This window comes from Bactrocera neohumeralis, unplaced genomic scaffold (genome assembly GCF_024586455.1).
Source record: "Bactrocera neohumeralis isolate Rockhampton unplaced genomic scaffold, APGP_CSIRO_Bneo_wtdbg2-racon-allhic-juicebox.fasta_v2 cluster10, whole genome shotgun sequence".
Taxonomy (NCBI): Eukaryota; Metazoa; Arthropoda; class Insecta; order Diptera; family Tephritidae; genus Bactrocera; species Bactrocera neohumeralis.
In genome coordinates this window covers 14,757,900-14,772,099 of record NW_026089623.1, presented here as the reverse complement: position 1 = coordinate 14,772,099, position 14,200 = coordinate 14,757,900, and the positions used below count along the sequence as shown (strand labels likewise).

General features: G+C 40.1%; 1 protein-coding gene across 1 annotated transcript in view; it reads right to left on the bottom strand.

The window, feature by feature from the left end:
- Positions 1-1,006: 1,006 nt before the first annotated feature.
- Positions 1,007-14,200, bottom strand: part of LOC126765301 (uncharacterized) — a 62,961-nt gene continuing 49,767 nt past the window's right edge. Inside the window, exon 3 of the mRNA XM_050483017.1 lies at positions 1,007-1,150. The gene's annotated coding sequence lies outside the window, so the exon portion shown is untranslated. The remainder of the gene's footprint in view (positions 1,151-14,200) is intronic.

Genomic DNA, 14,200 nt, shown 5'->3' with positions numbered 1-14,200 from the left:
TTTGTCTGTATTTTGAACAGGGCTTTTTTGTATATTGATTGTTTTGTAAATACAGGACTTTTTAATTTTGGCCGAACACTAAATCCGGCTCAAAGGACCAAAAATGATTTAAACTCAATGAAGATTTTATCAAACCTTACCACTGGTGGGGGGAAATGAAAGGACCTTCACTGAGCTGAGAATTATTTCATTCTAATTCTTATTTTTATTTTCATTGCTTATATATCGTTTTAGAAAACTGTGTTAAATAACAAAATATATGTGTATGTGTGTATGTTTGTATGTATTGCATACTACATGGGGTTGCTTTTAACTATACAATTTAATACATATGTGTGTGTTCTGTAACTTTATGACTTGGGTTTACCCATTCATTTTTATTATTATTTGATGCGCGTTGCATGTAAATGCATGAGTATGTTTATGTACATATGAATGTATAGTATGTATGTATATTAATATATAAATAGATATTTATATTTAGTAGAATTTCGGCTTTGCTGATAAGTAAGCATGTTCAATGATATTTGAACACACATATTTATTTCTCTTCATATATGAAGAATATAATCCCTGGCGGGATATGTGAGAGAGCTGGATTTGTACACATTTTTCGCTGTTAAAAATGGAATTCAAAGAACTTATTTTTCTCAATATTCCCTGGTTGGGAGTATCATCAAGGGCATATCTTTATGTATAAAAATTACGTGTCACGTTGTTTGTCCGCGATGAACGCCTAAACTACAGAACCGATTTTAACTTTGATTGCACGCCGTGTGCAATTTGGTCTAACTTGAGAGACAGGATAGCTTACATCTCAATTTATAATCGCAATATTATATTATTTCCAATTATTTGTCTATTATTTGACAGTCACAATTATTTGTTAGCTTCAAAAGATTCTAACAGATGACGATAATTATTGATTGGTTGAGCAGATGGCGCTATATAAAAAATACAAACGTTTTATATAAACTACAATTTAATAGCATAATGAATACTTACTCAATCCAGCCAACAGTTAACGCCATTTGTTATCTCAAGGCCAAACAATGTCCATTTGTGTTTTAGATTTGGAAAATCTATATTTTTCTAATGGACAACTATATGTTGCATGTTCACGAGTAGGCAGAGAATCTATTTGTGTTAGCTAAATACGGATTAACCAAAAATATTGTGCACCAATTAGTGCAAAATTAAATAGTGATTAAAAGTACTGATAATTCAAAATATTGAATATTACTCTTAAAGATTTAAAACTATTTTTTAGAAATGTAAATTAAGAAAAATTGTAGGACGAGCCACATTATGTTATATTATTATATTTCAACTTTTAACACAACATGGCAACATCATGTCAGCAAGTCAGCTGCGCGTGGCTTACAAGCAACGCTGAAACGAATACGACACAAAACGAAACAAGGTACACATAGTTAACCGTTAGGCTTGAGGACGTCCGCTGTTATTACTATATAGAACTATATTATTATATATATTTCGGCGACAGTGCACCTCGTTTATTAATTAAAACTTCGCCAACACTTTTCGACTACAGTGCACTTTGTATATTGGTTTTTGTGATCTTCTACGCAGGTGGCTGCCCACGCCTACGAATTATTGGAGGACAACTGGAGTTTTCCCACAGTCCTGAACAGTACAGCCTTGAAAGCAGCACATAAAACTTTTCAACTGACTATTTTTTTCGCTAAATCGCAATACCAGATAGCGCAAACGTGCAACGTGTTTCTATACACTGTCCGCTCTTCAATTCCGAACGACCAGCCTTGTGGTTCGCCCAACTCGAGGAACAATTTCATCTCGCCGGAATTTTCGATAAAATTACGCAATTCCACTACGCTTCCTCACACCTTGACGCCAAGGCCGCCGCAGAAGTGGAAGACCATCTTTTGAATGTTCCCACAGAAACCCCTACACTCGCCTAAAAGAGACACTGATCGAACGCCTTACGCTCTCTCGAGAAGCACGACTACAACAGCTTCTCGATCGAGAGACTTTGGGTGATAGAAAACCGTCCCAATTTCTACGCCATCTAAGAAGCCTCGACAACACCGTTCCGGTCAACATTCTTCATACTAAGTAGCTTAGCAAACTTCCGATGTCAACGCAATCTCTACTTGCATCCCAAGCGGATATAAATCTCGATAAACTCGCGACTCTGGCAGACAAAATACACGACATCGCTCTACAAGCAGAAAATAATTCGCTCCAAGAATCTACAACAACATCAGCAGTAGAATAACCCATTTCCCGTCTCGAAGCATCGATTAACGACCTAGCTGCCAGTTTTAAGCGGCAGAGCATATCTCGTTCCCGTTCTCGTCAGCGCTTTCGTTCGCGCACATCTTCCCCAGCACTGAACAACGACACGTGCTGATATCATCAAAATTTCGGCAATAAAGCGAAGCGTTGCCGATCGCCTTGCTCATTTCAGGGAAATCAACCGTCGGACCGTTAGTGGCGGTTAACGACTCCTCACTCGAATCAAACCGCTTTTCATAACACACCGCGCCACCAAAATCTAATTCCTGGTGAATACTGGCGCTGATTTCTGCACTTTTCTTAAATCTCTCGCAGCGTGGCCGTCCGAACGAATCAACTATAATCTCACAGCAGCAAATGGGTCTAGGATTAAGATTTATGCAACAGTATAAATCTAACACTAAACCTTGGACTCAGACGAAATTTTACATGGCGCTTCGTGTTGGCGGACATAATCAAACCTATTATTGGCGCAGATTTTTTAGCTCATTTCGTCATCTTACCCGACCTCAAGAATAGCTGCCTTATCGACTCGATAACTGGACTAAAAGCCGCATGTAAGTTATCTCTATCAAAATCATTTCGGAAATTAAAGTACTACCCGTCCATCCTATATGGGCAGACACACTAAAGGAGTTCCCTAACCTGACAAAGCCCAAAGGAATCTGTCAGCCAGCAAAACATACGACGCAGCACCACATATCTACTACACCGGGCCCTCCAGTTTGCTGTAAAGCTCGAAGACTTATTCCCGACAAACTTAAAACAGAGTTCGACAAAATGTTACAACTAGAAATCGCTCAACGCTCGAAGAGCTCCTGGTCATCTCCGCTTCACCTGGTTCCAAAGAAGTCTGGCGAATGGCGACCGTGAGGAGATTATCGACGACTTAACGCCCGTATAGTGCCAGACCGATATCCTGTTCGTGTTCTCGAAGACTTTACTGCCAATCTAACCGGCAAAACAGTATTTTCAACAATTGATCTAGTACGCGCTTTTAGTCAAATACCTGTTTCCAAAGAAGATGTCGACAAAATTTCTTTTCGAATTTCCATTCATGACGTTCGAACTTCGGAATGCCGCACAAACATTCCAACGATTTATCGCTGAGGTAACAAGGGGACTAGACGACTTCTTATTCCCATACATAGACGACATCCTAATCACTTCCAAGGATGTTACGCAACACGGCAGTTATCTTCGCTTACATTTCGAACGACTCACTAAGTATGGTGTCGTAATTAACACCGCTAAGTACCGTCTTGGTCAGTCCGAAGTGGATTTTTTAAGACACCGCATTTTATCCAAAGGAATCCTATCTCTTTCTGGTAAAGTAGACGCAATAGTTGACTTTCCACGACCAAAAACGATCCAAAAACTGCGTGAGTTCCTCGGCATGATAAATTTTTATCGTAAATTCTTTAAAAACGCTGCTAACATACAGGCATCCCTGCTCGAGTACATTCAAAAAACTTCTTTTATCGTTTTTAAAGAATTTACGATAAAAATTTATCATGCCGAGGAACTCACGCAGTTCTTGGATCGTTTTTGGTCGTGGAAAGTCAACTATTGCGTCTACTTTACCAGAAAGAGATAGGATTCCTTTGGATAAAATGCGGTGTCTTAAAAAATCCACTTCGGACTGACCAAGACGGTACTTAGCGGTGTTAATTACGACACCATACTTAGTGAGTCGTTCGAAATGTAAGCGAAGATAACTGCCGTGTTGCGTAACATCCTTGGAAGTGATTAGGATGTCGTCTATGTATGGGAATAAGAAGTCGTCTAGTCCCCTTGTTACCTCAGCGATAAATCGTTGGAATGTTTGTGCGGCATTCCGAAGTTCGAACGTCATGAATGGAAATTCGAAAAGAAATTTTGTCGACATCTTCTTTGGAAACAGGTATTTGACTAAAAGCGCGTACTAGATCAATTGTTGAAAATACTGTTTTGCCGGTTAGATTGGCAGTAAAGTCTTCGAGAACACGAACAGGATATCGGTCTGGCACTATACGGGCGTCGTCGTCTTTGTCACACGCTTTTTCTCAGGACCCCGATTGAGCGACACCCTGGCAATTCCACCGCCTAGATTTCATCAGCCAGTTTACAACCGATATCCAACATATAGCCGGAAAAGACAACATCGTCGCAGATGCTCTTTTTTGCATCGAAAAAATTTCAATGGCAGTATCTTCAAACGAACTTGCTCAAGCACAAACTGAGGACGAGGAACTTCAGCGAAAAATACAAAGGGAACAACACGATTCACTAAACTTGCGACCAGTCAACATTCCAGGCTGCAATAAACCAATTTATTGCGACGTTTCGACCGATATTATTTGTCCATACGTTCCCACCGCGCTGAAGAAGAAAATATTTGACGCTCTTGACAGCATTAGTCATCCCGGAGCACGAGCCTCCGCCAAATTGTTAACGCAACGATACGTTTGGCCTAGCATTAACCGGGACTGCCGCTTGTGGGTCCGAGCATGCCTAGTTTGCTAACGAAATAAGGTATCTCGCCATGTTTTATCACCAATTCAAAACTTTCCAAGCCACATAAGATGTTTCGAACATATCCATGTGGATATCATTGGTCCATACGTACCTTCAAAGGGGTATCGCTACTGCCAAGGAACACAGATTAAGAGCCAACTCTTTAACGCTCTCGCTCGTCTCCTCGGCAGTAAACATATAAATACCACCACTTTCCATCCGCAGTCGAATGGAATGGTGGAATGGTGGAACGTCTTCACCGTCACTTGAAGGTTGCCATTCGTTGTCACGAAAACAGCTCATGGGTCGACATGCTACCCATCGTTCTCCTTGGAATTCGCGCCGCTTGGAAAGAAGATCTTGGTGCAACTCCAGCCGATCTCGTTTATGGAGAGCCATTTCGTTTACCAGGAGAATTCCTAGCGCCTTCGCCACGATCTGGATTGCCACCATCCAATTTGAGAAATTTCTTCGCAGACCTTGCACCACAACCCATCATCCGACATGGTCAGAGGAAAACATTCATTTCCACACCACGCATTCACTTCACCTTATGAAGGACCTCACCGAGTCATTTCAAAGCATGAAAAATATTTCATCGTTAACGTCAGAGGAGAAAGCACTACAGTTTCGATCGACCAACTAAAGCCTGTTTATCTACTTCCCGACGAGAAGCTCAACGAGAGTGAGCAGAACAACGACGATGACAACAATACTACGCTTACTACATTAACTTCATCTGAACCTGGGACATCTCGATATTCGTCACCATCCTACCGCCCATCTGAATCCGATTCCAACTTATCTACACCGTCACCCAAGAGACGCGTTAGATTTCGCTGAACTAGTAATCATCTTCCTAGATTATCAATAATTCTTATAACGTTCTCCAAGAAGGGGAGTACTTGTGGGACGGGCCACAATATATTATATTATTATATTTCAACTTTTAATACAACATGGCAACATCATGTCAGCATGTCAGCTGCGCCTGGCTTAAAAGAAACGCTGAAACGAATTCGACACAAAACGAAACAAGGAATACATAGTTAACCGTTAGGCTTGAGAACGCTCGCTGTTATTACTACATAGGACTACACATCATACGATCAAATCTGTTCTCCTGCTGACAGCCACCGTGTGCGCATCGTACAATAACCACCACAAAAATATTATCAAATTAATTATTTTGTATTAACTCTTGCCAAATTCAATAGTATGAAAATTTTGTTCAATCGTATTAAAAGTACTTCCCTTTCAAATTCCAGTCCAGTGGATGCTTATACCAGCTTTAACGTTTCCGTCTTCGTTCGTACATAATAATTTCATTGTATTAAGGGGTAACTGTTCCCCGTGAAGGGTTTACTACAATGTTATATAACAAAAAATTTAGCCACATCAACGCGTGACAGGGGCTGCTAGTTTGCATATATTTATTTCTCTACATATTCATATTCATGTTCTCTGGTTGAGTATGAGAGAGATCTGTTAACAATGTTAAAGTTTTGCGGGATGAATTCCATCACTGTGAAGGAGTTCCACGGTAGAAATTTTATAAATGTTCGATATGGAACCTGCACCTTCTCTATGTTCTTATGTTCTCTGGTTCACCCCGTGAAATGTTAACATTGTTTTGATTTTAGCAGAAGGGAATCTGCAGAATTACCGCTTTGTTAACATTATCAACCAGGAAATATTCCTGATGAACCGAGGAATGAATTCTATTTATGTCATGCGATTTATATATACATTTTTTTTATGTTTTTACAATTTTTCAATTTTTATAATTTTTATAATTTTTTGTTTTTTGTATTTTTTATAAATTCGTTTTCATTATGAGTTAAAAAACGATAAGATAATTCATTGTAATGACTCCAGGAGGGAATCAAACAAGCAAAGATTGCGTTTTTCCGTCGGCATTTTCTTATCTATGTATGCGCAATAAACATTTTTTCTCAACCAGGAAATTGTGTGGATATATAATATACAAAATATGTTTAGAGGTCAGCATATCTTGATACCTTTGGCTTGTTTGGCCACATTAACAAGTTTCGATAATTGCGAAATTATCAAAAAAAAGTTGTTCATATGTATTATAACTAACAAATAAAAATTCTTTCCATTTTTATTTTTTTTTAAGTATAAATTAATAAATTAATTGCTATTTAAAAATATAGATGTACAGTATATAGGTACAATATATCTTTAGATTCATCTTATTTTCAATAAAGTTTTTAAAATTTATTTTTTGCTCATAGCCCGCCAAGCAAAATAAACCAATGCTTACACAGGACTTACAAGTTATCACAGTTAGCATAGCTAACAAAATCACCAACAACAAAATAGTCGTAGCTGACAAAATATATCAGAAATTGAATTCAGCAATATTCTGTAAATAAACAATATCAGTGTTGCTCAATAAAGTCTATTTCCAAAAATTACAACAACAACACATTTCGTCGGCACTAAACCAGAGCGGCAGCCGTGCCGCCATAATGTAAGCCGTTTCTTGACCAAACTGAGGTTTGTAATAATTATTGCTTACTTTATAAAGGTAGCCTTCAATAATATAGAAGTAAGTGCTATCATTAATTCTCTGACATATTACGGCATAGATGATACTGTGTGCAGATGGACACAATCGATGTTTGAGAATAGAAAATTTATAGCATTAAATGGTGCTGCAACACAAACAAGTAATGTGGGTTAAGGGACTCCTCAAGGAGGGGTCCTCTCCCCGCTTCTATGGGTTATAGCCCTGAACGAAATACTATTTAAATTAAACGGTGGAGGAGTGAAAGCAGTGGTATATGCAGACGATATAGTGTCGTTGGTATTAGGCATATTTCCTTCAACAATTAGCGAGATTATGGAAAGAGCACAACGAAAGTTAAACCTATGGGATAAGAACAATGGACTAGGTATTAACCCTAATAAAACAGAATTGATGCTATTCACAAGCAGACCCAAAATCCCTCAGTTTCAACTTCCGGTACTAAAGGGTACAACACTCTCCCTATCCCCCACAGCTAAATACTTGGGGGTGGCGATTGACACCAAACTGTCCTGGAAAATAAACACTAAACACTTAAGCACCAAACCTTGAATGGATTTCCACTAAAAGCATATCATATAAGCAGCTTCATCGAAACCTCAAAATAGTTTGAAAGGGAAGATGAAACGTGATAGCAAATATAAAATGGCTACGAATAGTGCATCAAAATGGCACAGCCAGTGCTAATTGAGCCCGAAAGACAACAGGACCTACCTACCTTACGTTATCTGAGTATATAAAAATAAGTAATAGTAAATAAAAATTCGTGCATATGTAAGTTTATAGTAAACAAGGAAAATTGTGTAAATGAAAGAAATTATTCAATAAAGTAATCGAGTTCAACTTTGCAATTCAACTAGCGTGTTTCGATTGTACGGTAGTCGACCCATAACTAGCGCCCGAGAATTCAATAATTTGAAGTTTCCTTTTAAATAAGCAAACACAAAAATACGTAAAACAAACGCGCGTAAACTTTTGTGACATATTTTAAAATTTCTTGTAAGTAATAAAGCCAACAGTTAAGTGTTTAATTAATTGGAAAATGCAAAAGAAACATCAAGATTTTCAGTAAAATACCGATAAAGTGGGCAACCAAAACAAAAAAACCTCCAAATCAACGCCTAAAGTGCCATCACCCACTCCCCAGTAGAGGACTAATGCTTCAAAAAGGATCCAGTGAACAGTCCGAAGAGAAGAAGCTGATACTCCTGTAAGCTAATTTTAAGTTTATATAATATTTATATAAAAAATTGTTAATAGGAATAAATATAGTCGGTCAAATAAAATTTTTGTAAATCGCACTGGAACAAATTCAGGACGCCTTTTCACACTTAACAGGCACTGTTTATGCACAGATCGAACAATCCAAAATATTGGGCAATAAGATAAACCAGTTAGAAAGTAGAATTAGTCACCACAACGAAAGTTATATTTCAAATAACCTTATTCCCTTAACTGAGTCAGACTTAACAGAAATTAGTTGATTACCGGACAGCGTGAAGAATCTCCTAATATTGGAATGAGATCCGATCCAATTCAAATCTTGGATCCACATGTTTTACGGAACTACGAAGTAGTCAGAACAAAGCCACTGTATAGAACCATCTTACGACATATTAGGCAGAAAATTAAAGGCCCTGCGGATACGGCCTTAATCTATATTTAAGATATAATACATTTAATGATGATTGGGGAACAATCAAAAACTGTTTGTCACTGTACTATGCAGACAAACACAATCTTAAGACTTTAGAACACGAACTGGAATCTTTATCCTAAAAACACTTCAGCGTAGAACAATTCTTCACGAGAATCGATCACAAATTATCGCTGATAATAAACAAAATAAAGAGTTGGGATTATTTCAGAGAAACAAATGACGTTCTACTAGAAACCCATAGGAACCGGGCCCTTGATATATTTATCAAAGGCCTAAACGGCGAGTTGTCCCGAATGCTAGTAATTCAACGACCTAAGAACCAACCCGAAGCATACGTTTCCTGACTTGAAATTCAAAATATTAACCGAAGGAATAATTCACGCAATGAATGGAGGTAGGTCATATCAAATGCAAAAAAGCCAAATCAAACAAAAGCTAATATTTTTACCAAGGGAATCAAACCCGACCGAAAAAAATGTAATCTATATATATAAACGAAAGTTGCGTTAGTTACACCATTTAAAACTCAAGAACGGCTGAACCGATTTGGCTGAAATTTAGTGTGGAGGTAGCTTAGAACCAGGGTGAGGACATAGGATACTTTTCATCTCTTTATTGTTAAAATTTAATACAACGCATAAGTAAAAATATTATATTTCAAATAATAAGCATTTGTTTGAAATTCATGTTTAGTTTATAATAAAAGCATTTAAAATCAAGCACCGCCACCACCCAGACCAACCAATCCTAAACCTCCAGTACCGATGGAGTTGGATCTTCAATACATTCAAGAAGAATAAACTAATGAATCAACAGAATAATACGCCTATGGAAAGGCCTTCCAATTAGCTTACCCTATTTAAAAAACGCGGTTATTGTCAAGTTCATTATAGATACATGAGCTAGTAAAAACTTTGTCTCCGAAATACTTTCAAAAAATTCAACGAAACTTGAGTATATTTATAAGGATCAGTCAGGCTCAGCAAATATAATCCATAAATTATGTGGACCATTCTTCAGAAGTATAGGTATTACAAATAACTTTGATTTCTTTATGTTACCTAATTTAAAACCCTTTGATGGCATTATTGGTGATGATGCCCTCAAAGAATTGGGAGAAGACATTAGAAAAAATGTTATAAGACTCGCGGCACTCACCCGATGCTTTGGCGAAAAACGAATTAAAAGCGGGATACAAGCTTATAGCTGACTGATGGTACGTATATGCGCACGGATCGTAAACGAAAGAGGCTCGGCGCCGTCCGTCATTCCCTTTTGTCAATTGTGTTCGGTGTCCTCGTGGTTGTGGTGTGGAAGGTATTTGTATATGCTGATGCGCTGAATGTGATGTTTGTAGTGTGGGATGAAGAGGTGTTGTATATGATGCAGGTGTGTTGAGTATGATGTGTGGATGATGTATATGGTGTAGCTGTGTTATATTGTGAGGGGAGTCAGAAGCTCATTTAGCCATCCCGGCCCCCTAGGCGACTGTTTAGCCTAGAAGGCGCTGCAGCTGTTGCACTGTGGCCACAACGCTGCTCAGACCCATGGAACGACGAGCTGGTAGTCCAGGCTGTCGACGCCGCAACGAGGTTCCAGTTCGCTGGTGTATGACACGATCAGCGGTTGGAAGTCGGGATACGCGTCCGCGATGGTTGGGTGGCCGGCTCACTTCGCGTGACAAGCTGTGATGTAGGAGCGTGTGATGCGGCCGGTGACATATTTGGCACAACCCCCGTGCCACACACTCTGGAGTCGCATGAGTATGCGACAGGTAGTTGTGGCAATGCCCGTGTGCCTGGGCAACTTGCTGCCGATGCAAAGGTCGCATACCCCTAAATCTTCCACAATGGTGCAGAAGATATGGGCGTCGACAGATGGGGCACCTTATCCGCTGGGTCTCCGAAGTCCTTGATGTGGTCGGTGGTGGTCGGGTGCCACCACGAGGTGCGGGTGCAAGTACTGCTGCAGGCCCGGTTGCCGGTACAGGTACCGGCGTTGTTGCCGGTGCAGCGGCTGTGCTGTTGCGACTACCGTTCTTGGCGCTGGTGTAGGCCCAGTGCATGGCACATTGGTAGCCGCCCGAACGGTTGGCGTATTTGCGACTGGCATATTTACATCCATCGTAATCTGTATAGAGAAGATTGATTATAAACTTCTATCAGATAAGCAGACACGGTGAACGTACCACGATATGTGGCATGAACGTGTCGTCGTATTGATCGGCAATTTTTTGTTAATGTTCTTGGTTATTTGATACGGCGTGTTAATTCGAACGGTTGTTATGGCGAATTTCTCGGCTTGTTGTTAAATTTAATGATTTTATTATATCGCGATAATATCGGTTTGTTTTTTGCGGTTTTCGGATTCGCGATCATCGGTGGTTAGAAGAAAGCAGAGCTTGACGAGAGGTCTAGTTAGTGTTCCGTTACGGAGATCCACGACTCGTATGTGACCGTCGGAGTCATAATGCTGCTTTTCTATCGCCACTCGGTAGGGGGTAGACAATCATCATAAATGAGGACACAGTCTCCAATTTAGGCGCTTGTTCAGGAGTTTTCCAACGGTATCTTTTTTGGAGATCCTCTATGTACTCATCCTTGCATCGGCGGCTGAAATCATGATGGAGAATTTTAATTCTTTCTCATCGATTTAATATGGATAGCGACTCTACGCCTGGCTCAGGAATGGCCAGAATGAGTGCTCCTTTTAGAAAATGCCCTGGAGTTAAAGCGGTGAAATCTGAGGGGTCTTGCGAGAGTACTGTGGGTGGCCGTGAATTGAGAACGGCTTCATTTCGATTTAATAACGTCGTGGAATCTTCGTAATTGAATTTATAATTTCCAACTACCCTTTGAAATGGGATTTGAAGCCTTTTACAGCTGATTCCCATAAACCGCCCATATGAGGAGAGCTTGGGGGTATGAATTGCCAATTGATACCTTGAGGGGCGTACTTTTGTACTAAGTCGGGTGACACTTGTTTTAAAAAATCCACAAATTGCTTTTCTACGGCTCGCTGAGATCCCATAAAGGTTTTGCCATTATCGCTCATGATTTTTGAAGGGTAGCCACGTCGAGCGACGAAGCAGCAAATGCCGCGAGAAAAGCCTCCGTCGTCAGATTACTGCACAGCTCAAGATGTACTGCCTTTGTCGTGAAACATACAAAGACAGCCAAATAGCCTTTCAAGAGAGTGGGAGACCTTAACATGGACGCCTTTACCTGGAAAGGCCCAGCAAAATCAACACCTGTTGTGGTGAAATGCAGAGCGAAATTACAGCGTTCTGGTGGAAGTGCTGCCATAATCTGCATTCGCATCTTCTGTGTGTGCATAGTGCAAATCTTGCACGTGAAGATGCACTTCTTGATTTGTGGCTTAAGACGAGGGATATAATACTCCTGACGAACCACATGTTGCATGAGGCGATGTTCGGCGTGTAGCATTAATAATGTGGCAAATGGTGACCTCTCTGGAATTATTATGGGGTGGCGTTCATTGTATGTTAGGCTGGAATTAGCAAGCCGGCCATTGGCACGAAACAGACCTTTCGTGTCCAGAAGTGGGTTTAGAACTAAGAGTGGGCTGAAGCAGCGCGCTTGTGTATATGCGATTAGTGCGACCTTTGCCTTTTGTAACTCTAGGTGCGTCACTGTATTGGTTGGGAAATTATGTGATCCTTTGACTTTGCTTTTGAGTTGCTCGATAAACAACTACTCTGAGAGCTCTTGGAAACGACGAAAATCGTTCAAATATATCGGCATCATCCAATAATGTATGAGAGGTGGCGATTTTTCGGCATTCTGGTGCGATAATGTTACGCATGGGGGATTGTGGCCAAGAATCAGGAGATTTTGTCAACCATCGGGGGCCATTCCACCAGAGGGTGGTTGTGGCAAGGAGCAGTGCATTGCACCCTCTTGTACCTAGATCGGCAGGATTGTCAGCACTGGCTACGTGACGACAAGTGGCTGATCCCACCAGGTCAAGTATTTGAGACGTTCGGTTAGAAATATACGTCTTCCATGCATGTGGTGATTTTTCCAACCAAGCTAGTACAATTTCGGAATCGGACCACATATATAGTTTGCATATTGTCATGTTTAAATGCATTTGCACCATGGCTACTAATTTGGAAAGTAGTAGTGCGCCACTTAACTCAAGTCGTAAGAGACTTATTGGTTTTAAAGGTGCCACCTTTCCTTTTGCGACTAATAAGTGGCTTGTGGCCGCGTTGGCGAATGCCATCCTGCGGGTTCGAAAAGTTTTGCCACCGAGGATAAAATCTGTCTGTTTGTTATGGCTGATAATGCGAATATGGACTCAGTCGTGTATGGTCCGATATCGCCATCCATTGGATGCCTAGAGTTTTTGTTGTACTTTCCTTTTCGAATATAAGGAAATTAGTATTTAACAAATTTTCGTTTGGAATGTTTTTGAGTATATTTGGGTAATTTGCTGTAATCTTTTTTAATTACCTGTGATAAGGCCCCGTATGCTTGTGGAAGGGTGTGACTTCCAAACAAAATATCGTCTACATACGTTTGAGTTTTCAACACTTCAGTTGCCAGAGGAAATTCTGACTTTGTGTTGTCTGCCAATTCGTGGAGTGTTCGAATGGCTAGATATGGTGCACAGTTAACGCCAATTGTAACTGTTTTTAATTTGAAGTCGCGTATTTGAATATACGCCAATTTAATGTCAGAAACATTAAATCTGGTTGGAGTGTGGGTCCCGTAAATGGGATATCATATAAGGAATTCCCTGAACTAGTGGTTTTCGAGGCATTAAAGACAACTCTTGCTTTTGTTTTTGTTTGTCTGTCCTTACTACTGCGTGATGTGGCAGGTATAAGGAGTAGTATTTGCCGTTGACGATCTTCTCCCCTGAGTTTACTTCATCCATGGGATCTAAATGTTGGTATACTTCTAACACACCATGATACCCTCTGCTGTATTGCAGAGGAGCGAGAGTGACCTAAGGCGAGTGTGTTAGGAAATTGTTACTTAAGTGGTAGTCGTACGACGTACCAGCCATTTTCTGATCTAGTAGTTGTGGCTTTGTAAAAGTCCTCACAATACTGATCTTCAGGGGTTGTGACTGATATGGGGGGAAGTTCTTCCAATTCCAAAAAATTTTTCAATTGTGAATTGAAGTACTCGTTTGAGACTTCCTCAACTTGAATTGTCATTATTGTGACTGGTTCCGCA